Genomic DNA, 27,007 nt, shown 5'->3' on the forward strand with positions numbered 1-27,007 from the left:
TGTTTGCCTTCATGATTAAGAGAACTCAGCATCTTTAGAGACGACCATTGTCTGCCAACCCCTGCCAAATACAATCCTTTGTGGAAACCACATAATTCCACAGTCTATTCACAGTATCTAGTTTTCTGCCACATTTTTGTGATTAAGGAAAGCAAAAGGTGTAGGACACAGTTGCCCCACACAAATTTATCTGTCAGCCCTGCCTGGTATAAACCAATTGAAATATCACAAGCCCACATCAAGTTGTCAGATTCTTTTCATGTGATCGACCCACAACATCCCACACATACTTTCCTCTCCTGACTTTCTCTGGGACCAGGGTAGTCTGTGTTAGGGAAATGATGACTTGCTGGAAGGTGTGGCCAAGGAATAATATAATCTTTGGCTTGAAAATGTATATTTTGGTTCTGGATAAATGCATTTAAAAGATTTTAATGAGTCATGAAAGTAGTGCTGACACTTACAACAATATTTTTCATGCTCGTTAGGATGAATAACTAACACAGTGCCTGGCTCAGAGTGGAGGCCAATAAATGCTTACTGGTTGAAAGAATGAGTGAGTACTGTGAATTTAACTTGGTATGATTCGTCTACAGTTAAGACTGTGCTATAACTGAGGTGACTCTTCAGCAGACTCTTGAAGGGGCTGCCAGATTTCAGTAAAACGAATTTTCATTTTGTCAGTTCTACAAGCCGTATCAGTTGACCTAGGTATTTTTGCTTCTCATTAAAAACATTCCCACTCCTGAGATTATATTTATCACTTCCTAGTGTGGGCAACATGACAAAAACCCAGCTCTATAAAAATAAAAAATTAGTCAAGTGTTGGTGGAGCATGCCTGTAGTCCCAGCTATATGAGAGGATGAGGCTGGAGAATCGCTTGAGACTGGGAGGCAGAGGCTGCAGTGAGCTGAGGTCATGTCACTGCACTCCAGCCTGCACAATAGAGCAAGACCCTGTCTCCAAAAAAAGTACGTCTTCCAAGAAGGTTTATACACTTTCATCAGAATAGGTTGTTTTCTCTCTTATTTTCATAAACGGACTCAAAATGGAAGAAATTTGGCGCTATTGCCGCAGCAAGAGAGCAGACAACACTTGCTCATATGTGGGTGGAGCTATTTCTCCCAGAACCTTGGAGAACTTATGCATATTACCATGCACTCCATGCTGCATGGCCTGTGAGCCCTTCACAGAGGACAGGGTGGGAGTTCTGCGCTCAGTGTCTTCACAGCACCACATTTGCCATCAGGAGCTGCCTGCCTGGGTCTGTCCAGTCCAGCATAGAGTGCTGAGGAGGAAATGCAGCTGGGCCTCACAAGAGAAGTGGCTCATCTCCACTTGGCCAAAGGCCACTCTGAGACTCTGGGAGGCAAAATGAATTTCCCAAGCCTACAGCGCAGGAGTCCGTGGTAACAAAGAAATAGATTAAAAGATTCTTATTTCCCCAAAGAAAGTTCCGGACCTAGAACTAAAAAACGGACATGTTGGCCAAGTGCGGTGGCTTGCACCTATAATCCCAGCACTTTGGGAGGCCGAGGCAGGCAGATCATGAGGTCAAGAGATGGAGACCATCCTGGCCAACATGGCAAAATCCTGTCTCTACTACAAAATAAAAAAAAATTATCTGGGCATGGTGGTGTATGCCTGTCGTCCCAGCTACTCAGGAGGCTGACGCAGGAGAATTTCTTGAACTTGGGAAGCAGAGGTTGCAGTGAGCTGAGATTAAGCCACTGTACTCTAGTCTGGGCGACAGAGCAAGACTCCATCTCAAAGCAAAGCAAAGCAAAGGAAAGAAAAAAGCAGACATGTTTAATTGTAAGCCTGTGTGGATGTATCCAGATAACCAGCCTGTGAGCCACACACTCTTTTTCAAAACTCAGATCAAAACAAAATCCAACACAAAGCCACTGAAACTTAATGGAAAGAGCATTGTCCTAATGTAGACTAGAGGGTATGGTGCTCACTCCAGCCAAAGCTGCTTTTGATACAGAGGGATTAGGTAGGAAACATAATGAAAACGATAGAGCAAAAGCCCAGTAACCTGGGAAGTGCACAAACCACTTCTGACAACGTGTGAGTCTTTTTGGGAGGCAAGATTCTGCTAGGAAAGTACCACTGGAGGAACAGTCTTAGCACAGGGCATTCCTTTGGGCCCTGCCAATTTACCACACACAGATGAAGAAACACTGTAGACCCCCTTGAGTGCAGCTGCCCTCAGAAACTTGCCTCCTAAGAGTGGACTATGAAAAGAGAGGGTGGGGGAAGTAGCTTCATGATGGAGAAAGCTGGCAGACACTACCTTGACCAGGTGATCAAGGTTCACATCAAGGATAACAAGTCACGTGGACACATGGACCTCTGGATATGATGTGATGGGAAGAGCAATATACCTCTGTGGTCTCCCCTACAAAATCCATAACCCAGTCTCCTCATGAGAAAAACATCAGACAAATCCCAACTGAGGGACGTTCTACAAAATATCCAACACAGCGGTCCTCGGGCCTGTCAAGGTCCTCAAAACCAAGCAAAGTCTGAGAAACTGTCACAGCCAAGAGGAGCCAAAGAAGACAAGACAACCAATGCATGATCTCAGATGGAGTCCTAGACCAGAAAAAGGACAGCCATGGGGAAGCTAGTGAAGTAAAACTAGCACGGAGTTAACAGAACATACCAGTCAATGCTTCCTTCTCAGTTATGACAAACGCACCATGACCATGTACGACAATAACAAGAGAGGAAATGGGATAAGGGCATACGAGAACTTCCTCTACTGTCTTTACAATGTTTCTGTAAATCTAAAAACATTCTAAAATAAAAACATTATTTTTTAAAAAGGTGGAAAAGTAAAAATAAAAAGACGCACTGCAAGGCTAGATGAGAAACGTATAAAAGTGCTTACATACGGGGGAGTGGGCATGGGTGCCCAGGGTCAGTGGTGGCAGCGAGACTTCCCAGTGCACACTGTTAAAATGTCATTTTGAGTTATGAAACATGTGACTGTATTACCTGCTTAAAGAAAAATACACCCTGGCTCTGTAGCCTGCTTGGACATGTTGAATGAGAGCAACAGTGACAGAGAGGAGGCTTATTAGGCAAAATGTTAATTTTTAAAAAATAGAGCTAGTATACTAAATGAGGGCCAGACATATGGGTATAAGGTTGCCAGTTGCAAATGTAGTCCCCCACAAGGAGCTGTTTATGGCTGGCTGTCTGGACCACTGGATTGTGAGGGTAAAGTTCTGAGACAGCCATTTGGCTCTGAGGGGCCTCCTGAGGGTTAGCTCTTTTGCAAGCCTCTGGCCCCTCCTCTCTGGGTACTTACTTTCTATGACAGTTCCATGGCAAGCAGAGCCTCTCGTTCTCTCTGTTACATAGATACAGCATCAGACAGGAAGGATACCATTGTATATTACAGATCTGAGTCCTAATAAATAAATGCAGAGGCAGATACCACGCCATATAATGGAGTGTGGGAAAAGAAAACACAGATTGGCAACAGAGTCCTCCCAGGGAGGAGGGCACGCGTTGGAGAGAAGCTGACCTTGGGCCAAGGCAGGAGCCAAAGATGAGGTTGTGGGCTGCAGGCAGTGGAAACTGTGCTCATCTCAGCTGTGGTCTCCAAGGAAAGACATTTTAGTCTGCCTAAAAGCTAAAGGAATTGATTATAGGGAAACACTGTCACTTCATTTTAAACCCAAACTGAAAGTCAAACCTTTAGGTCCCATCCCTGCTTCTTGTCCCTTTGACGGCAGATATTTGATGAAGTTGATGGTGAAAGATGTCTGGGGTCTGAAAGTGGAAATGATCTTTTCTGTGTGAAGTCTTTCCCAGTGTTGTGGGATTCCTTCTCCTTCTACCTGGATCCTTTCCTGGGGTGAAACCGTTCAAATGGGTAAAACTAAATGACCTCCAAGTCTGTTCCACTTCTAAAAGCCTGTGACATATCTTTGCTAATGGAGAATTGGATTTCATCATTTAAATCCCCTTGGAGGATCTGAAGAGACTAAGAGAAGGGCTGCTTGGTACAGAAATTAAAGAGTGAGAGTCAATGGCTCCTTTTAAAAGGCAAAGGAAGAGGGGAAAAAAGGGGCATCCTGACAGGCTGAAAATATCTCCCAGGTTTTCCAAGTCTCTTAAATGTTACGGGTGTGGAACTGGCCACTGGGAATAAAATGTAGAAACAGAAATAGATCAATTAGATGAATCTCCGAAGTTCAAATTTCATGAGTTCATGAGAGCTCTTTGGTCTCCTGAGAAGACAGAATATATGCAAGAAACTGAAAGCTTTTTGTCCATGCACAGTTTATTTTCTCAAACACTGGTTCTCCACTGTAGAACTAACAGTCTTTGTTGAAAGACTACCTCATGATACATTTCAGGTAGAAGTCGAATATTTTATGCAATCATACCTCCCCATGAGGAACCATTCAAGGCTCAAATGATTCACATACAAAAAAATTCATGGAGTTGTTCAGGTCTGAACACACAATTCTCAAGAGACACATTAGCTTGTTTGATAAGCCAGAGAGAACAGTGTTTTTGTGAAAATACTTTAAATACAGGAAATATGAGTCTAGTCTGTATCTTTCTAAGTCCATGTGTATGAGGGGGTTTTGAAGTAAAATACCATTTATTTTCTTAAAAACATGGAGGGATGCAAATGAGGATACTACCAATGAAAATGCTTCTCTGAGCTGTACAACACCAAATAAATAACAAAAACGCACACTATCAACTAAGGGTAACAGAACTAAAGTAAGACACTGAGCAACCGAGAATCATTTTGAAAGATTTCCTTATGAAAATCATGTTCAATGATCCTGGATGCACTAATTTCAAGATTAAAACACAATAACACATATCAAATTGTGCTACAAAGAGCAGTGCCTCTGGGAGGCTCAGAACCAGTCTGACAACTTTTCTGCGATTAGAAAGGGGGAAATATCACCTTACAGACTCTGTTTTTCAGAAGGCAGGCGTCAGCACTCTTTGGATACAAGGGCAAGACCAGGCAGTGTGTGGGAGGGGGCACCGTGGGCTGCCTTCTACCTCCCCTCATCTCAGACTCCAGAGAACTCTTAGGTGATGAGGGTCACAGGGGATGGCAATCTCTGTGGATCGTTTGGATTATAAATATTCTCCCAGGCTGCCTTTTAGCAAAAAGTCACTTAGGGAAATATGCACCTGAAGCCCTTCCTTCTCCCATTGGGCAAATGCTTTAGAAAATGATCTGCCAAAGCTGCAGCAGGAAGGAAGAGGAAGGGAAGATGCTCCATAGGCCAAGGAGACAAGGGTGAGGCTGGGGGGTCCAGAGGCTCTGACTTGGGTGCGGGATGCCACCCTTTCAAAGAATCTATGAAGCTGCTATGAAGACCGCTATGCATGGGCTAGGGAGGTTCTCTAAGTGAGGAGCCAGGTCCTACCCCTGGGGAGTGGAGTGCCAGCTACAGAATCTGTGCAGGAAGAATGTGGGCAGTAGCAGTTCTCGGACAGGTGTCACTTTAATACACCCCTGTCCCCCATCACTCTCGTGACAAAGAGGAGCAAAGGAGAGAAAAGAATGGGGAGGAGGCACATGAAGGGAAGGAGATGTTCAATATTTTCCCAAGCGGAAGATGAGAGCACACCAAGAAAGAAAAAGGGAGATAAAGATGAGAGAGAAGAAAAAGCAGAGCTAATAGATATATCCACCATCCAAACACAATTTCAGTGATTTGTCTACGCTTGTGACCCGCAATGTTAATAGGAAATCCCTAGAGAAGCTAGCATCCAAAAACAAGGTGCGGAAGTAAACTGGCTCATCAGGGATCTGGACACTAGGTTCTTCTCATTCTCGGCAACTTGTGGGCTCTCCAGCTCCGTCTGAGCCAATCGCTGCTGATGGGCTCCCCGCTTTCTCAATGCCTTGTCCCATTTTCTTTCATTTCTTTTAAACTAATCTGAAACCCTCACCTTTGTCCTAAATTTTCAGCTCCAGATTCATTTTTTTTTAAAATGACCTGCCACCACAGCATGTAATTTTTATAAATGTCTGCCCAACACTAACAGCACCAAGTAATAAGATTCAAATCCCTACAGTGACATTATTCTGCCAACCCCTCCCCTTCCCCGAGACTTACCAGAGCATGGGCTGTCTGCCCGGGAAATACAATAAAATGTGAGAACAGGAATAAATAAAAATTAAACTTTAAATTCTGTATCTTTGCCTGTTTTGTTTTCTGCCTTTTTCTTTTACTCTTTCCTTTCCCCGTTTTCTCTTATCGTCATGTTAATTTTTAGCTAACTCTGCTTCTGTCTCCCATGTAGATGATGTGGCTAGATCTACTCTTTCCTGCTGAATTTCTAGGTGAGCAGACTGCCTTCTGTACCATGCTAACCATTTTCCTCTCTTGCCGTTTCTTACCGTATCCTCCTGGCCCTTCCTAGCTAAGCTCTTCATTGTTCTTTAGGTTCAGTGCTGTGACTTTTTGTCTTGGTCTTCTTCTTGTTGGCTCTTGCAAATCTTACCTGGTTTTTCACTGCCCCAGCGTATCCTTCTGGTCTCTGTTTGTAAGGCCTCACCCCATTTCCTGTTGTGTGAGAAATTTCTTTAATCCTCAAATGCCCTGTCCTTTCTAACTAGTATGAGGGATGATGTGGGGCTTCCTTTCCTTTGTCAAATCTAATAAGCTTCTAACTGTTGTTTTTCCCTCTCATTTGGTCCAATAGCTACAGCTTTGGCCAAGGGGATCAAAAGAGTGTCTCTCTTGGGTGTACCCCTGCTCCCTGACAGAGGCAGTGTCCTTGGATGAAGGTGATCAGGAGCCTTCACCACTCACACCACCATTTCAGGAATATGGTACATTTGGTAGGAATTGGAATTTGTTGTTGGAGCAGTTTGGATTGGGAGAAAGCAGGGATGCTGAGGTCTCAGGACTGTCTGCCTTCCCAGGGCTTCTCCAGTACTGTGGCAGCATCTCCCACCACGAACCACTGAGCTGGAAGATCTTGGGTCCCTGCACCAATGCGTTCCTTACTCCCTCAGTGAAAAGAACATACTAGAGGCCTCCCAAGGAACGTAGTCAGGTGGCAGTTTCTCTAGTCTTACATACTAAATTCATTTGAACGTTGCAGCTTCCTCGAGCCTTCTGACTCATTTCTCAATATTATACCAGAGCCACTCTGCCAGCTTCACCTCATTTCTTATGAGCCATTTTCCATGCAGGCCTTATACAGTAACTATGGCACATAAGATTTATAAAGAAGCTTTGTTATAAAACTGAAAAACCTGATATAATGCTCTTAATGATTACAGTTAGGGAAAATTATAACAACTCAAATGTTATATGTTTTATATGTTTCTATTTTTTATTTAGTGATGGGTAACACAACTAGTAGATTAATAAAACTCTAAGATATGAAGAAAGTAATCTATATAATGACAACATTTTAAGCATTCAGCTTCTGGCTTATAGGATGGCACACACTGGCAGCTGTCACCCTGCTTACTCATGAGGCTAACTCCTCACCAGGGTCAAGGTGAAAGAAAACTGATGTTAAAGAGAAATCACGAACAAATAGAAATAAAATGACTCAGGCTTACGGATAGAGACTTGGAGGAGCCGATGCCCCTTGCCCCAATGGGAAGGAGGTAATATAAAGAATGGAATGGCTCCTTCACTTCTGAAGCATCAATTACAACGTAGTTGCCATTCAATATTTGCAACATTTATACTAAAAGACTGCTTGTTATTTACATGAAACTCAAATTTAACTGGGCATCTTGAATTTTATCTGGCAACCCTAATAATACACAACTACCACATGACATACTTCATTTCTCCAGAGGTCCAAGGACAGCTATCTATCTGCTAATGAGATCCTGTAACACACCTATGAGAGATCCAAATTCATTCTCAGCTCCAGAGCCAAAGGAGGTTGATGAAATCCAATGTCGGGTCACTTCCAGCCACAGTTCGGACTGTTTACTTCAGGGACACTGATTAAGTCATATATTACAAGGAAGCCTCCCATTGCCCCTAATTCAAAACAGCTGGGCCAGCTTCTCCTGCCAGCCAAGCCTTGCCGTGGAAGCCTCAGGAGGGGACTGTGTTTGGAAGGAGGGCAGTCAGGGGACAGGTTTAATATCAAGCAAGAACATCTCTTGATGCTCCTGTGGAAAAGCTCTTGATAGAGCATCGGGTTACAAAGCCTCTGTTAGGTGGGGGGTGAAGAGGGACAGAGCGTCCAGGGAGCACTGGAGAAATCACCGAAACATTTGAGGATCAAAGAATTCAGCCTGTCAAATGCCATGATACTTTTTCAACGAGGAAACAAGCTCACATTTTTCCCCTGAGGGCTTAGAGACAAAAGCCAAGGTTCAACTAAAAATTTTAAAGACTTTTTTTAAGCTGCCAAACTCTCTGTCTGTATATGGTTTGCTTACACTTAAGCTTTTTTTCCCTTGAAATATGGGGGGCAGGAGAACATTTTATTTTGGTGAGTCTGGCCAGTGTGGAATGTACAAATGCATATGTTTGTGCCCATAAATCTAGTTCATTTACTTAGCAAAGCTTATTCATTTCCTTACCAAAGCTTCTTATCCCAACAAGGAAGGAGGATGTTTTACCTAAACCTATAAGGTGAGAAAGGGTGTAGCTCAACCATGCTTCCTGTTTCTTGTTTGCTTTCTTCCCAGAAGCTTACCTGCACAGCACAGTTGAAGAGGGTGTAGGTTGAAAGGTGATGTGAGAGAGAGAGAGAGAGAGAGAGAGAGAGAGAGAGAGGTGGGGGGTGGGGGAAGAAAGGCCGACAGCATGGGATGAAGATTGCAATGAGTGGGGCAGATGTATTTTCCCTCCCTTTAAGAAATATTTCAAGTTTTGCTTTTTTTGGAGAGAATCCAGCTTGTTTTAACTTCATTTTCTAGTAGATTATGCGTCTATGAATTTGGTTGAACTAGAGAACAGAATGAAAGCGAAGTCAAGGTAAGCATGCTGGGAAATGAAACGCACCGGGTCCGAGTATTTCCACATCCATGTCTATTGGCCATGAACATAACATCAGCTCTGCCAGAGAAATAAACAGAAGATAAAATCAAAACTCAATCTTCATATGGTTCTAAGACAGGCCCCGTATTTGCCTTTGCATGAGATTTACAATATCTGTTCTAGCCTGATAGAAGTTTAAAAGAACAGGAGTTCTTTTAAAAAGTAGAAGAGGGGTTTTCAAAGAGCAGAGGTTGCTTATCAAAGATCTCGGCTGACATCTGAGCCAGCCCTGCGGATGCTGAGTGCACATCTGTGTATCGCAGGACAATGTTTTCATTCTTTCAAATGCCAGAATAACTTTCCTCCCTGGCTGGGCCCCAACTGCTTCTGGTACACATCAGGAAGGTTCTGGTGGCATTCCCATTAGTTAGCGAGGAGGGAGAAAGTGATGATGTTCCTGTTGGGGCTGAGGTGATTATATGGAGAGGCTGGGAAGATGTGGAAACAGGAAGTAGAGGAGGCTGGACTAAGGAGGCAGGAGCTGCTCCTCTAAGTGCAAGTGGAGACTCGGAAGAAGAACTCGGCACTAATCTGCCCTCTACACTATGAATTCCTTTTTTCGTTTCTTATTTTTATCTTTTATTTTACGTATTTATTTTTTGAGACAGGGTCTCACTCCATCACCTACACTAGTGTGTAGTGGTGCAAACATGGCTCACTGCAACCTCAACCTCCCACTGCAGCCTCAACCTCCCCAGTCCAAGAGAGCCTCCTGCTTCAGCCTCCCCTGTAGCTGGGACTACAGGCATGTGCCACCCCAGCAAGCTAATTTTTTAATCTTTTGTAGAGATGGGAGAGTCTCATCATCTTGCGCAGGCTGGTCTTGAACTCCTGGCTCAAATGATCCTTATGCCTTGGTCTCCCAAAGTGGTAACATTACAGATGTGTGCCACCATGCTCAGTCTGTCTCTTTTTTAAAAGTTGAAACAGAGCATGCTTTTAGTAAAGTGTACAAATCTAAAGTGTAGAGCTTGATGACTTTTTACAAATGTATATGCCGATCTAGCTACCTCCAGATTAAGGTATAGATCAAGGGTTCCAGAAAGACACAGCCCCGACCATAATATTCCGCAGTAGGTCACAGTTTTCTATTTTTAAATGCCAGAATAACGTTGTCTCCTGACTTGGCTCCAAGTCTGTCTCGTAAAGAAACGCCATATTAGAATAATTATGATTTCTTAAAGTTACCTTAATTTTGTTACACCAGGCTACACAAAGTAACTGAAAGCTCTTTCTGTCATGTTCGAGCTGAGTCGAAACCATCCACATGACAACACCTCAAGAAACAGCCCTTCAGCCGGCCAGCTTCTCTTAAGCCTAGAAAGCTGTGAAGGGCTTGCCAGGGGAGTGAAGTAAGCGTGAAGTGTGAGCTTGGAAATGTAGAGGTGAAATTTGCTGAGCTCCCCATCCTTCAGAAGCTCTGCAAACATCTCCGTCCTTCTCTCTACCGCTGCTTATTTCTTTGGCAACCTTTGATTTTCCTCATTTTTAATTTTTTTTTTTTTTAGACAGACTCTTGCTCTGTTCCCCAGGCTGGAATGCAGTGGCCCAATCTCAGCTCACTACAACCTCTGCCTCCCTAGTTCACGCGATTCTCGTGCCTCCATCTCCCGAGTACCCGGGATTACAGGCATGCACCACCACACCCAGCTAATTTCTGTAATTTTAGTAGAGGCGGGATTTCACCACATTGGCCAGGCTGGACTTGAACTCCCGACCTTAGGTGATCCACCGCCTTGGCCTCCCAAAGTGCTGGGATTACAGGCATGAGCCACCATGCTTGGCCCCAAGTTTTAAATTTTTTTATCCCCAGGCTTTTCACCAACCTGATAGCAAAAGGTGGCTAGGATCTGGATCATAAAATAAATGTAGAGAGAAATGCCCCAGAAATGCTGCAAACCCCAACGCACACATTTTATCAGCAAGCAGAGTGTATAAAATTTGCTAACAATTTTTATGCTGCAACCTTGGGCAGAGTAGATGGTGGAATCCCAGAGGTCCTGGTGCTTCTCCTGGATGTGTCATAAAACCCATACCAGTTCTAAGCAGCAGTCTCAATTCTGCAACTGGCACAAGGGTTTTCTATATTATGCAAAATTGAGTACAGGTTAAAGAATGGAACCCATTCTTTGGCAGATATTTAGAAAGCTTTGGCAGATACGTCTAAATATCTGCCAATGCTTTATTGCAACATAGAAAGTGGAACACAGCCGAAGCAGGGTCGTACTCTTTTATCAAAAAATGGCAAGCTCTGAAAGGGAGGCAGACCTCAGGACAGAGGCTTCAGGAAGTCACACAAGTAAACAGCAAGCACTTATCAAATACCTATGTGACCATAAGTATGTTTATTTAACAAATAAATATAAATATTTATTAAGCATGTGTATTATTTAGGGTTTTCTAAGGAAACAGATCAATTGGATATTTTTATATGTCAAGTGAGAGATTTATTTTAAGGAATTGACTCATAACTGTGGGTGGCAAATGTGAAGGTTAGAGGGCTGGCTGGCAGACTAGAAATTCATGTAAGAGTTGATGTTGCAGTCTTGAGTCTGAAATCCATAGGGCAGGCCAGCAGTCTGGAAACTTAGGCAGGGTTTCTCTGATGCAATCTTAAGGCAGAATTCCTTCCTTGGGAAGCCTCAGTCTTTGCTCTAAGGCCTTCGGTCAGTTGGATGTGACTCAGACCCACCTACATGATGAAGAGTACTCTCCTTTACTTAAAGTCTACTGGCTGTAAACGTTTATTACATCTCAAAAAAAAAAAAAATCTTCACAACATCTAGACTGTTGTGTGACCAAAGAACTTGGCACCACAGCCTCACCAAACTGACAGATGAAGTGAACCATCACATCATATATGAGCTAAACCACGATTTTTAAATGACTTGCTGGACAAAAAGAAAGTAACAAATCTGCACAGGCCAAAAAGGCATTGAAAGCAGGAATTCGAGGAAGCCATCTAGCAAACCCAGGTGACCTTGGGCTCTCATTGCAATGACTTCAATGACTTCTCGGGACGTGAGATAGAGGAGAAAACTCACTACCAGGAGAGAAAGAGGGGTCAGATGGGGAAGGGTGAGGTGAAGAGGAGGCTGGAGAAAACTACCTCCCAGGAAGTGGGTCCTCACCAGGAACCTGACTATGCTGGCGCCAAGATATTAGATGCCAGCCTCCAGAATGGTGAGAAATAAATGTCTGCTGTTTAAGTCACCCCATCTATGGTATTTTATCATTCTGGGCTCACAGAAAACCACCAAGAGTAACTATCACAAAGAAATAGGTAGGGGCAAACCTAATAATTTCAGGACATTGTAAAAGGTCCTCATACAGTTTCAAATTTTAGAATGATACACATAGACTGGACCTTGACGGTCATACGATCCAGCAATTACCAAACTCTTAACCCTGACGTTTGGCATGGGCCCCTCACTTCTTCCACTCTCTCTCTCCCTCCCATCTAACTCTCCACATTGTTTGGAAAAGCCATTCACTTAACACACATTTCTTAAGGGCCTGCCAGGTTCAAGGCATTGAGATGGGTGATGAGAAATAGAGTGGTTAAACAGATATTCTCAAGCTTTCAGCACAAAGGCCACTTCCTCAGAAACACCCTCTGAGTACACATGCCCACAGTGTGACTCATGTGGGCTGCTTTGAACTCCCATGGCACCTATGCCAACCATCATATTCTATGCTGTCTAATGTGTGCCTAAACAATTCCTAGAATTCCTGCTTATATGGATTTTATGCTAACTTGTTGAATGTGTACCTCTAAGTTGTCTCTAAACTACAAGTTCCCAGAGAGCAGGGTCTGGGTCTGGCTTGTTTCCTGTAGTATCCCCAGATCATAGCATAATAGTTGGCCTATAGTAGCTGCTCGATAAACCATTGTTAAATGAATATGTTTCTCCAGTTTTTCAATTCCAACAATGAGGGTTACATGGTCAGTCCGTTTTGCTCCTGGTTCATTTGCCATAGACCCAGGTGCCGGGAGAAGCAGCAGAGCAGCTGCTTGGCCCCTTCTTAAACCATTGCTGCAGACAGTTGGGGTTCAGGAATAACCCAGAATGCCTTTGGCCAGAAGGTATTTTTGCCCACTAATTTTCATAACCCTGTTTGTTTGAAAGGAAATTTGATCCGGATGTTCTGGATTCATTTAAATTCATCACCACATGACGACACCATAACAGCTTTTGATGGCCATGAAGTCCATTTTCACAAACTAGGCAGTTGCCTTTTGCCAGCTATAAATGAGTACAGAACCCCAGTTCTTTGCATTTGGGTCCAAATTTAGACTCAGCACGGATTGGGAGAGTGTGAAGTTTGGCAACTCTGAATTCTCCTCTCCCTGCTGAGGCATGGGTGGGATTTTATAGACCTTGGAATGTGGATTTCCTAATGACTCAGACAAATGTCACAATGTGATGGGTTAATCCACCAAAAAAACAAAAACCAAGACTATTCCTCCTTTGTGATTTCTTCTGCCCGTTTTAAAAATGGGAGATAGAAGAGAGGGTAAGGAAAGAGTTTCGGAAAGGGAGACAAACACACACATCCAACATTTGTAACAACCTAATAATTCACTAACAGAAGCAGGGAATTTAAATGTGCTAGTTCCTTAGCAGGCAAAGCGACGAGGCCTCCTTCCTGTCCCTGTGTTCTTCTCTACCCACCCGTCTCTCCCTGTCATAAGGGTAGGCCTCTGCAGAGAAAGACAACTCCTCATTCCACTGAATTAGCTCAACTCTGAAAAACTGAACTCAAAGTGATCTGTAAGGATATTTTACCGCCCAGGAAATGTGTGCATGAGCGTGATTCTCTGAGACAACTGGAAAACGTCATCTCAATGCAGGGAGTTGCTCCCTCCTCTGCTCAGGGAGTACTCAATGCTGTCTTTGCTCTTCACATATTGCAATTTATCTGTTTAAAAGGCTGTTCCCACCAGTAGACTGGTAAGATCCAAGGAGGAGTTGCAACTATGTACCTTGTATACTCAGCACTTAGTGCAGTGCCTGCCAAATAGTAGTTGCTCATAAAATGTCTAATTAATGAATGAATGACTTACTACCTCTACATTAACCAGGGCTTCCAGATGACTATATCACCACATAGGTACAGAAAGATAAGTACATATATCAATATAAGACAGACGTAAGACAGAATAAAGAAATACAGAAAAGAAAAACCTATTTCTTGAAAATCCTGTGAGAACCAGAGAATTTTAGATAAGCAAGTATCGACATTACGCAGATATGAGCATGTCTATGTATTACTCTGATTATACTTTCTGTTCCATTTTCTGTAGGTTTTTTTAGGGTGACAAATCTCTGAAAATCGATACTTCTCAGCTTTCCAACGATACCATAGTTACAACCTCTCTGCAACAGGAAAGTCCATCCCTTCGACAATATTGAAAAACACTCTGCAATTCCTTAAGCTATCTAGAACAGGTATGCCCTTGCTTAGATCCAAAGTTAATGACATCTGTTTATAAACGAGGGAAAAATGACCGTAATTTTTTATATTGTGTTTTCCATGTACCATTGGATTTTCTAAGCCAGCCTGAGAGCCATAGGCTTGCTAGACTACAGCAGTGCCCTCAAGCAGAAGTGGTAAGCCTCTGTCTGAAACGAAGGAGAGGATGACTTCATCTCGGCAGTTACGGACGCAGGGATTATGAGATTTGAAGTGGGATTTGGAAAAAAATCTCTGGTGCTGTGAATATGGGGGCTGCTGGCGGCCTCTTCACCTGGGCTGAATCGCCCCGCTCCCTCCTCTCCAGTTATAATAACTGCCCTCTTGGCTAGGGCTGTGGCAGATTATTTTCTTTGTCATTTTTTCCACTCCCAGTTTCAAGGGATTTTACTGTGGATCTTAATTTCCCACTTTTGTTCAAATCTTGACACAATTTCAGATCATAAGCAATCTTAAGTGTGGAGGGATATTAAATGCATCGGGCACTTGGCAATTTAGGAGCCACAATGGAGAAGCAATTAAGGAGTGAAGAGTGGGCTGCAGTCATTAGAGATCACTTCTGCTCTCCGACGGCTGCACAGCTGTGTTTGGCTTGCCTACTCATGTGTGACTGCAAACCAACAAGACTAATATTTAGGATTATTTCATCCAAATGGAATGTATTTATGGAGTGCCTACTATATGCAAAGCATCCTACTAGATGTGTAGAATTGTAACAATGAACAGAACTTTCTTGGCACTTTCAATCCAGTAAAAGCTATGCAAGAACACATGGTGGTTTTGTATTGTCTTAATTCAGCCAGGCTGTGACCGCCCTTCTCTGTTTGATTACGGGAAACGGATAGTTGTGAGAGAAGTTTGAGGAAGTGAAGGAGTGTCCACGTTGAGGCTCTGAAGGCTGGTGCAGGTGCCAAACGCTGCAGCACTATGCATGCTATCAGTGCTCTTGTAGCTTACCTCACACAGGGGGCCATCACCACAACCCACAGCTCCTCGGGCTCTTCCTTCAGCTCCTCCATGTATCAGGGCCACTGTCTGGCAAAGGCCACCAGCTTCTTCTGCAGGGCAATGCAGTATCAAGGCTGGAACTGCTAAGAGACAAAGACGGGTTCCAGTTTGTCCTCATGGGTTTCAGTTTGCCCTTTTCCATGTTCAGCCTTCGTTCCCAACTGCTGCCCCAACACAAGCAGTAGAGACAGCAGCATGGCATTTACTTGGACTTTTGGGTTAATGCTAGATTCCTCCTCTCACTCCCACAATTGCATATGGTCTCATCCCTATATGCAATGCCTCCTTCCATATCATTCATAGTAACTCTGCTTCTCTAATTCAAACCAGACAATATGGAGTACACACACACACACACACACACACAGAGAGAGAGAGAGAGAGAGAGAGAGAGAGAGAGAGAAACACTTGGCCTATTTAATGTGATCACTTGAAACTCCTATACATTTATTCCAATGATTTTTTTTTTTTTTTTTTTTTTGAGACGGAGTTTCGCTCTTGTTACCCAGGCTGGAGTGCAATGGCGCGATCTCGGCTCACCGCAACCTCTGCCTCCTGGGTTCAGGCAATTCTCCTGCCTCAGCCTCCTGAGTAGCTGGGATTATAGGCATGCGCCACCATGCCCAGCTAATTTTTTTGTATTTTTAGTAGAGACGGGGTTTCACCATGTTGACCAGGTTGGTCTCGATCTCTCGACCTTGTGATCCACCCGCCTCGGCCTCCCAAAGTGCTGGGATTACAGGCTTGAGCCACCGCACCCAGCCCAATGATGTTTAATGACTCATTATGGGACTTGGAAAGTCACTTTATCCCCCTTGACCTCATCTGTAAAATAAGCACTGGATCTAAATCAGTGTTTTTCATTTTGTCTGGTTATGAAATCATAAAGGTTATCATGATAGGTACAGAACCCCAAAGTCACAGTTCAGACCTACTGAATCAAAATATTCAGGTGAGTGATCAGCAAATCATTATTTTGCACTGGGGCCCTAGGTAATTCGTATCATCAGGTAAAGCTGGGGCAAGGCTGACAGGTATTGGTGGGTAGTTGGTGACCAAGGGGGCAGGTGGAAGCTGGAATGCAACATGTGCTTTACTCATCAAGCTGTATGTCCTTGTGTCCAAGAGGCATTTAAAAAATTTGCAGTGAACTAACTCACAAAATCAAAGACTGCATGTTCTCATTTATAAGTGGGTGCTAAACAGTGGGTGCACATGAACATAAAGATGGATATAACAGACAAGGGAGTCCGAAAGGAGTGGGGAAAGGAGAGGGATGAGGGCTCAAAAATAACCCGTTGGGTACAACGTTCAACATTTGGGTGATGGATACAGTATAAGCCCAATCCCCACCATTACACAATATACCCATGTAACAAATCCCCTGCATCTAAAAGAAAAAAGGAAAAGTTTACACAAAGGCTTATGGCACCCTGAGTTTGGAAACTGCTGGATTATATGATCACCATGGTCCAGTCTATGTCTGACATTCTGTAATTTGAAGTTGTATGAAGATCCTTACAGTGTCCTAAAATGAGGCTTGCTCCTACTCATTGCTTCATGCCAGTTACTCTTGGAGGTTGTCTCAGTCAGCTCTGGATGCTACGATCAAATAGCATAGACTGGGTGACTTCAACAACATTTATTTCTCACTATTCTGGAGGCTGGAATCCAAGATTTTGGTGCCAGTATAGTCAGGTTCCTGGTGAGGGTCTTCTTCCCGGGTGGATGGGGAGTTTTTTTTTTTTTTTTTAAAAAATAATGGTACTGTCTTAGTCTGTTTTGTATTGCTGTAACAATACCACAGGCTGGGTAACTTATAAAGAATAGAAATGTATTTCTTACAGTTTTTGAGGCTGGGAAGTCCAAAAGCATGGCACTGGTATCTGACGAGGAGGGCCTTTGGGCCACATTATCCCATAGCAGAAGATGGAAGGGCAAGAGAGCGTGAGAGAGCAAGAGGAGGCCACACTTGCTTTTATAAAAAAAACCCACTCTCTCAATAGCAAAGCCATTCCTTTGAAAAAAATGACATTAATCCATTCATGAGGGCAGAGCACACATGATTTCATCACCTCTTAAGGATCCCACCTCTCAACACTGCTGCACTGGGAATTAAGTTTCCAACATATGAACTTTAGGGGACACATTCAAACCATAGCAGTCACTAATCCCATCTATTGACCTAATTATCTCCCAAAGGCCACAATACAAACACCATCATATTGTGGTTCGGTCTTCAACATATGAACTCTGTAGGGACACAATTCAGACCATAGCAATGGTAATTGAATTTTGTGTATTGTTAATGAACAATAGGCTGCTATAAAGTCAACAGTGCTTTAAGATTATTATTTTAATAATCATTGTTTTTTAAAATATGGGTACGTATGTGTGTGAAACCTTATTTAAGCTATAGAAAATGCCTGGTTCTCATAAAGACTTGTGCTCTTCGGGTCTCTATGACTTTGGGAATCATTGAGAGTGTTAAGACTTTCACATTTGAAATTATATCCATAACTAGTCAAGGAATTCAGTCTCATAACTTGGGGGTTATATCTCATCTTTGATAGAAAATGGTAATATCCAGCTTGGATTTTCATCTTATTTACTCAGACATGTTGCTGAATAATTTTTAGTTGCTTACAAAAAGCTAAGCACACTTTCAAAATTAAACAATTATTACAAAGTCACTGAGAACTGCCTGAATGTGAAGACTGTCTTACAAATCTTTTGTCCCTTATAGAACTTTCCCAAATCTGAAAAATGTCAATATTTACTGAATCAAATAATAAATACATGCCACTACTGAACCATGCACTTAAAAATGGTTTTAAAATTTAAAAATAAATGAAAGAGATGACAGTATTTAAAGGTAATTCTTTTAAAAAAGAGAATTCAGTAAATACTTCATGATTAAATACTGAATAAATCAAACATCTCATCTCTCCAGGTGACATTTCAAAGAAGGGACATTTCAAAAGAAATCATTTTTCACTTCATAATCACAATTTGATTTGCACTTGGTTTCCGTGCTTCTAATGTAAACCCCATTTTACATTCAAACTGCCATACATTTGGTATTTGTTTATTCTCTACCTGACTAATTTCCATGCCAGGTTGAGGACAACACAGAAATCAAAGGCTGGAGCTGCCCTTGCTGCTGGGCCAGGCAGAGTTTCATGAGAAGAAACATGAGACGGAAGAGCATGTCTTTAGAATCTGTCACTGCTGAGTTTGAATTCTGGCTCTGCCACTAAACAAGCTCTCTGACCTGGGACAAATAGCTTCATCTCACCTTCCTGTTCTGTATTGATAATGCCTACTTTTTCAAGTGTAGTGAGGATTAAATTAGATCATGTAGATGCATGAATAAAGTAATATGATAAAGAATACTTAGCATAGCCCTTAGCAGACATTAGTCACCCAATGAATAGTAACTCTTAGTGGATCCGTAATTATTATTTTAAAAGAGGTTTATGTTCATCACTTGTAAATCAAAGACATTATCTGCTGTAAGAACTCAAGAGTTAGGCAAAATTAAAAAGTGCAGCTAAGAATCCGGGCCTAGGGAATTGGGTGGTAGGGGCAGAAAACATCAAAAGCAGAAACCAAAGGGGAGTTCATGTCCAGAAGCTCATGTGCCAGTGGATTGAGTCTCCTGAATGGATTGGGGTGTGCCAGTCCAGACATGCACAAGGAAACAAGGAGAAACCAGAGCAGAGACAGGAAGTGGAAAGCAGCATGCTTCATCTCGGACAGGGTCAGGTGCAAAGCCAGTCTGACGTCAGATGCCAGGGCAGTTGTTGCTCCCTCCCACTCTGCCATATAAGCACCCTTTCTATTGTGGGCAAGTAGTGCTACCCCAGGAAGATGCAGAGTCTCATGGGCCTTTAGGGTATGTCAGACCATCTTTTGGGTTTTGTCACAGGAGAAATAAAGCCTTTGCAAGAAGAGGCAGGTTACTCCCTGTTGCTCCCCTCCTGGTTCCAGGTCACCTGCATCTTTCTCTGGACCCCAGGATGCTGGCCCTGCATATTGCATATCCCAATCTCATTTGCTCTCTTGCTTATGATTGGGCTTGTTCTCTTGAAAGAGATTGATGGATGGACTGAGTACTTTCCTATCTTCCCCCATGTCCCCTCCTATAGTGGGTTCATTAGTGTCCTCTAAAATTCATATCTACCTAGAACCTCAGAATGTGACCTTATTTGGAGATAGAGTCTTTGCAGAAGTAATTAGCTAAGACGAAATCGGCTGGGTGCAGTGGCTCACACCTGTAATCCCAGCACTTTGGGAGGCTGAGGTGGGTGGACCATGAGGTCAAGAGATCAAGATCATCAAGGCCAACATGGTGAAACCCCGTCTCTACTAAAAAATACAAAAATTAGCTGGGCGTGGTGGTGCACACCTGTAGTCCCAGCTACTCAGGAGGCTGAGGTAGGAGAATTGCTTGAACCTGGGAGTTCAAGCAATTTTTAGACTCTGTCTAAAAAAAAGAAGTCATAGTGAATTCGGGCGGGCCCTAAATCCAATGAGTGGTGCCCTGTAAGAAGAGGAGAGAGCACACAGAGGCAATGTGAAGATGGAGGCAGAGATTAGAGTGATGCAGCCACAAGCCAAGAGCTGCTGGCAGCCACCAGAAGCTAGGAAAAGGCAAGGAAGCCTTCTTCCTTAGAGCCTTCAGAGGAACTGCAGCCCGGATGACACCTTGATTTCAGACTTCTGGCTTCTAGAACTCTGAGAAGATAAATTCAGTTGCTTTAAGCTAAGTTACCAAGTTTGTCATAATTTGTTACAGCATGTATAGAAATAAACTAATAAACTGAACTTGATCTAACTATCTTAACTATAGAAATAAACCAATAAACTGAACTTGATCTTCCTATCTTAACACTTCCACCCTCCCTCCAATTATAGCCTCTAATGGGCAGCCTCCTTTCCATGGTGTCTTTGTTTGGTACCTTTTCCCCAAAAGTGGATACTGAGAAAAGTGCTTGCCTGAAGGTGATTCACTGGAGAGGTGATGCCAGGAAGTGCATGTGAGGACAAGGAGAAATTAGACAGAAGGAAGAAAACCCAAAAGACAGAACTTTGATGAGCAGTTGCCACTGTGGGCATCAGAGGCTCAGTCCTACTGGGCTCTGAGGAACAGTGCAGAAGTCCCCTCAGAATCTCCCCACCAAGGGATGTTGTGTATTCACCACCAACCACCATTCCCAGTTAGTTTGTTGCCTCTGGGGGCGTTTTACCTGCATTTTAGCTCTGTCCAGTACCAGGGCCCAACCAGCTCCCTGGAACCAGGGAAAGCTCTCAGGTAAGGAAGCAGAGAGGAGAGGCACCTGGGTGGGAAGCTGTCAGCACTGCGGGAAGCGTTCACCTCACAGGGGCTAGCCCAGATGTGGGCTAAAGGAATTCAAGGTAAAGCAACAACCACATCTGCCGCTCAAGGCGCAGCTCCCGCTGGGCTTCTTGCCTTCTCCCTGGAAGCCCAGGAGTGGACATGGGGCTTTCAAGGTTGCCAGTCCCTGGTTGCTCAGCACCCGCTGTGGCTTGTCTACCCTACCCATGCCTCAGTAACTCATCTCTTTGTGGAACTGACTTCAGAATCTCAGCTACTTCTGTTTCCTGTCAGAATCCTGACTGGCAGACTGGGGCAGGGCCAGGGCTCTCTCAAAGGCCTTGGGTTCTCTATAAGGAAACCCACGGGCTCCTTAAACTCAGTAAAGCCCATCTGTCACTGTTGGCCATGGAAGTCACTATTCCAGGTGCAGGAGGACCTCCAGGCTCATTGACAAGTTGGTTTCCTCTTGAAGATCATGTGCTTAGACTTCACTGTTGTCCCAGGGTTGGTGATGTCGGTCATGAGTGTTGCTTATCTTTTAAAGCGCTGGTCCCAAGGAGACCCCAGAACTTTTAAAATACCTATATTAAGCTTAAATTAGAATTAAAATTTCCTAAAAATAATACAAAGCACATGCTAACAAATAAAACAGTATCGAAGAACTTTCTTAGTTTCATTCTCTAGAGATAATTCGTTTAAACCTGTTTTTTGTTCTTTTGTTGGAAACCTCTATAATTCTAGATAGGATGCCCTATACCCCCATTTATTTCTTTTCTTTCTCTCTCTCTCTTTTTTTTTTTTCTTGAGATAGTGTCTCACCCTGTTGCCCAGGCTGGAGTGCAGTGGTGTGATCATAGCTTACTGCAGCCTTGACCTTGGTGTTCAAATGATTCTACCATCTCAGCCTTCTGAGTAGCTGAGACCACAGATATGTGCCATCATGCCTGGCTGATATTTTTGTTTGTTATGTTTGTAGAGTCGTGTTCTCCCTGTGTTGCCCAGACTGATCTCTAACTCCTGAGCTCAAGGAATCCTCCTGTCTTGGCCTCCCAAAGTGCTGGGATTACAGGCATGAGCCACTGCACCTGGCCTGCTGACCGTTTTCTAACCCTCATACACTTCCTGTTCTTGCTCTTTCCCTTTTGTAGTTTTATGCTTTTATTTCTCCACTTATCAGTTATGTGACCTGGGAAAGTTGTTTAAACTTTCTATGCCTCAATTTCCTCATACACAAGATGCAAAATAATGGAATTTACCTCACTAAAGTTGTTACGAGGATTAAGAGTTAATGCAAGTGAGGCATTAGAATAGGTCTTGGCACACGGTCAGCTTGACAATACAATGAAGTCATTAGTTTTCGTTATTATGTGGTGAGATTTTTTGAGGCATGGAAAACAGAATCCTAACCTACAGTATTTAGACAACTTACAAAGTCTCTGGTCATCAAGAGAGGAAACATAGAGTGAGATTAACTAATGTATTTAACATTAGTTGAATACATTATAATGTACTCATCTTTAGCCTGGAGCCCCCTGAAACAGTTTCTTAAACTTTTCTATGCATCATAATTACTTGGGAATCTTATTAAAATGCAGATTCTGATTTTTGCCAGCATTGCTAGCAAGCTCCCAGCTAATACTGAGAGTGTATGGGTATTTGTGTGTGCACCACATGTGTGCACTAGATGCCAATATGAAGTATATTATTATTTTGACATGGGATCTCTGTCACTGAGGCTGGAGTGCAGTGGTGCAAACATGGTTTACTGCAGCCTTGACCTCCTGGGATCAAGTGATTCTCCCTCCTCAGCCTCCTAAAGTGCTGGGATTACATATGTGAGCCACCGTGCCCAACCTGAAATATGTTCTTACCATAGGTCACGGTAAAACAATATTTAAAAAACAGTTGCTAGAAAAGTATATCCCAACCTCACTCTGAGCTGTCTCCACAAGATATCCCCTCAATGCCAACCTTGGGAGTCAGGCTTTGATTTTTTTCCAGGAAGCAGGAGAGCTCCTTACTGCTCATAATTACTCTGCAATTTTTGAGTGCCTCATAAATCCTCACAGATCTTCAGTCCTGTCATCTGAGTTCCCCCAAGCCCCTCCACCATGCCTGAGATGTTTCCTGGCATTATCTGCTTCCCTGGGCTGGTTTTCCCAGCACTTTTGGGCTTCTGGCTTGGCACCTCTCTCACAGAGCACTGGGGAGCTGACGCCCCCCGCCCCTTCCCTGGGATATCTGGTTTCACTCTTCAGCTTCTGGTTTAGGGTTTCTCTTCCTTGGAAGACAGGGACAGCTGGGAATGTGGATCTCATCCTGTCTGGGTTTTCCCCTGACAAGTGGCGGTAGTGGCAGGATATGAGGTGCTTGAAGACCACTCATGCTACTATTATCACAGGCAGCAGAGTCAGTAACTCAAGGAACAGGTGCAGTGGACCAGGTTTCACTTTGTGGGCATGAGGGAAATGCATGCAGGGCAAGCATGACAATCACAGATTTTTAAACAATCAATTAGGGGAAGAGATGAACAGGTGGAGCGCAGGGAGTCTTAGGGTGGTGACACTATTCTGTACGATACTGTTGTGGTGGATGCATAACATTATGCATTTGTCAAAACCCATAGGATGTATAGCACCAAGAGTGAAACCTGGTGTAAACCATGAACTTTGGTTCATAATAATGTATTTTGGCTCATCAATATCATAAATATGTGCCACTGATGCAAAATGTTAATAACAGGAGAAACTGGGGAGGAGCGTGTGAGGGTAAGTATACAGGAACTCTCTGTACTTCCCATACAATCTTCTGTAAGCCTGAAACTACCAACAAATAATCTATTAATTTTTTTAAGTGGAGATAAAAACTAAAAATTCACTCGGTTATTGTGACGATTAAATGGGATAAAACATACAAAAGCACTAAATAAATGTCCATAGCACCAAAAAACTCCACAGTTCCCTGTGTCCTACATGAATACACCCTCCCTTCCCCCACTGCTCTCCCTGGAGGTGCCAGCTGTTCCTCAAGCAGCCTGTCTCCTCACAGACTCTTTTCTGCATCTGTATGTGTAAAGGAGATACCTTTCAAATACCTCCCAAAATCGTGCGCCTTTTTCTGTAAGCTACTTTTCCTTCGTGTACCCCATCTACCATTAAGGCCAAACCTTGAAGCTTTTTGCGCCCTGAGATTCAAATGGTAAGACACAGACCGGAAGAGGAAGTAAAACTCCCACCTGGGACTATGTAAAAGAGAAGAGTGAGTGAAAAGTTCAGAAGTGTCCTTGTTTTCTCCCATCTCTGGGCTGAATCTTGGGATGGGTGGACATTCAGATAGGTACAAAAGAACCCAAGACGACTGGGGCTGGCGATGTTTTCCCAGAGCCCCCTTGGGGGGGGGGGCGTGATTCCAGCCTTTGGAAGAACCCCCTCATCTCACTTGGTGCCACTTAGATGTATGTGATGTGCATTTCTCTGGGATGGAAACCTAGATGTAGATTTACTGAAGTCAATAGTATGGGCATGGTTCTTATTATAAAAAGTAATGTGTGCACATGGAAATAATCACTTAAATGGAGAGAAATAAAAGAAAGAGTAAAAATCTCACTCCATAATCAGCATCCCAGGCTCACTTTTTGTAGGTAACTGGTTTTTACTTGTTTATAGTTTTTTTTTTTTTTCCTAGTAGTCATCTACATAATTCAAATGACATGTTTTACTATTTCTTGGCTTATCAACTTCAAGAATTTCTTGAATGCTGCTTTTAAAAATTACAAATTTGACCTACATATATTAACCCCCCTTCCAACTTTTGTTAACCTGTTTTTATTTGTAGTTCTATGGGCTACTTTATAACTTTAAAAATACAGCTCTTTTGGCGGAGTAATGTTAAATAATACATCTTTTCCTGGGAAATATGAGGAAGTCCGTGTTCTTCTCCTTTTGTTCCCCTCTGTTTCCCCTAACTTTATATTACTATTTCTATGTGATCAACATTGACGTATGTATTCTTATTATAATCAAGTCTTACATGCTTTATAGAATAATTCTTTTAAAAATCAAAAAGCATTTATAATAATGATGGTGTAAACATAAAGTATTGATGACTGGATAACATAGCTTAGCCAGAAGCAATAGATCGTAGAGGCAAATCATGTGGTTTGGAATAGCTCTGCCACTGAAGGGCCACGTGACTTGGTAGGGGTACTCAATCTCTCTATGCCTCAATTTTTAATCTGGAAAAAAAAAGAGATAATAATACCTATCCTCAAATAATTGTTTCAAGATTAAAATCTATAAAGCACTTAGCACCGTGCCCGATACATAATAAAATGTCAATAAAAGTTCATTATTATTATTATTATTATTATTATTAGGTCATGTGAATGAATTCATTAGGAAGGTGGTGTAATTCTTGTTATAAAACTTGCATCATGCTTGGGAGAATATTCCAAGTACCACGGTTAAATGGATTCTTTCTCTTGACACTTCATCAGTTCAAAATAATCCATAGATTAGTTTCCTTCATTTTTAAAGGAAATTTTTTGTATTTTCTGACTTTTCTAATTGTCTCTCTATTTTCTTGTTGAGTGAAAAAACATACTCTAGTCCCCTCTTATAAATGGGAAATATGTTTCAAGACATTCAATGGATACCCAAAACCCCTGGTAGTATTGAATCCTACACTTACTATGTTTTTTCCTGTATGTACATTCCAACGATGAAGTTTAATTTATAAATTAGTCACAGTAAGAAATTAACAATAATGAAACAAAACAATTATAACAATATACTGTAATATAAGTTGTATAAACATAGTCTCTCTCAAAATATCTTATTGTATATAATATTTTCAGACCATGGTTAATCATGGGTAACTAAAACCACAAAAAAATTAAGCCTTGAACAAGGAGAGACTACTGTAATAAGGCTATATTTCACTGTGAGCTGAATGGTCAATTTTGAGGAGAAGAAAGAGACTGTATACTCCCTGACAAATAGAAAGAGATAGAATTCCATTGGTTTCTGACTTTCCAGTCCTGATGCCCATGTGACCTGGCTTTTTTCTATTTCTCAGATACCTGGAAGATTCCCTACTCTATCCTTACAATATCCTGTAACACACAGATATGTGCATGCACATGCACACACATACACGCACACACATACACATGCTTACACACACACACACACACACACACACACACACACACACACTTAAAACAGTAGTATGTGAGAGTTTCCATTTTCCTGAAACCCAGTGGACTGGTAGAGGGACTTATAATGAAAGAAGAGTCTAGGGACTTTTCCAACCTTGACATTTTTTTCTGTGGTTTTAAGCTCTTATGGTACTCTTCTTATCCAGATTTTCATTCTAGGTAAACTTATCCTGTTTCCTCTCCCTCTGTCCACATCTGTCACCTCCTATAGAACTGAAAAGAGAAAAATACCTTCCACTTGCAGAAAGGGTCAATCTTTCCCTTTAGGCATTACTCATCCTTAGGGATTCATAATGTAAAGCTCCAAACTGTACTCGCTAATACATTTAAAGGGATACAATATGAAATTCGGATTTTAATATACCAGATATATAATTATTAGAGGGTAAGAGAAAGGAACATTTCTGTTTCTTGATAAGAAAAACTCACTTGTGTATCATAACTAGCTTAGATGTATCATTCTGTACATCTTGGCAGATACAAAATCAACATTGGGGGATGGAATCCAATCTAAAAATACTGAAATGTTCTAGGAATGAATATTCTTTGGGTGCAGCTTAAGTTTAATGCCAAATTTTCCTGAAGACCAAAGGGGAGGGGGGCATATAATAATAGAGGTAAGCTCTCCATGGGGAACTAGCGCCTGATGTTTCATGACACTTTCCAACAATGCAAATGGTGTCAGTTCCCCTACATTGACTGTGGTATTTTAATAAATCAAATTATCAAAGCCTCATAAATGCAAAAAAAAAAAAAATTAAACAAAACAAGTGAAGCAAGCATAGTTTGCCGCTCTAACATCAAAGAATCCCAAACCATAAATCCATAACATTCACTCTCAAAAGCAGATGATGAAAAATATGGAATGAGTTTCTTAGATTTAATTTTAAAGCAGCAAAAGTATGTAAAAACAGAAGAGAAATGCTGAA

The 27,007-nt window shown here is 42.4% G+C and overlaps 1 protein-coding gene across 1 annotated transcript in view; it reads right to left on the minus strand.

The window, feature by feature from the left end:
- Window positions 1-15,485, minus strand: part of PRKCH (protein kinase C eta) — a 347,816-nt gene extending 332,331 nt beyond the window's left edge. Inside the window, exon 1 of the mRNA XM_074393154.1 lies at window positions 15,466-15,485. The gene's annotated coding sequence lies outside the window, so the exon portion shown is untranslated. The remainder of the gene's footprint in view (window positions 1-15,465) is intronic.
- Window positions 15,486-27,007: the final 11,522 nt, after the last annotated feature.

Source organism: Saimiri boliviensis, chromosome 2 (genome assembly GCF_048565385.1).
Source record: "Saimiri boliviensis isolate mSaiBol1 chromosome 2, mSaiBol1.pri, whole genome shotgun sequence".
NCBI classification, from domain to species: Eukaryota; Metazoa; Chordata; class Mammalia; order Primates; family Cebidae; genus Saimiri; species Saimiri boliviensis.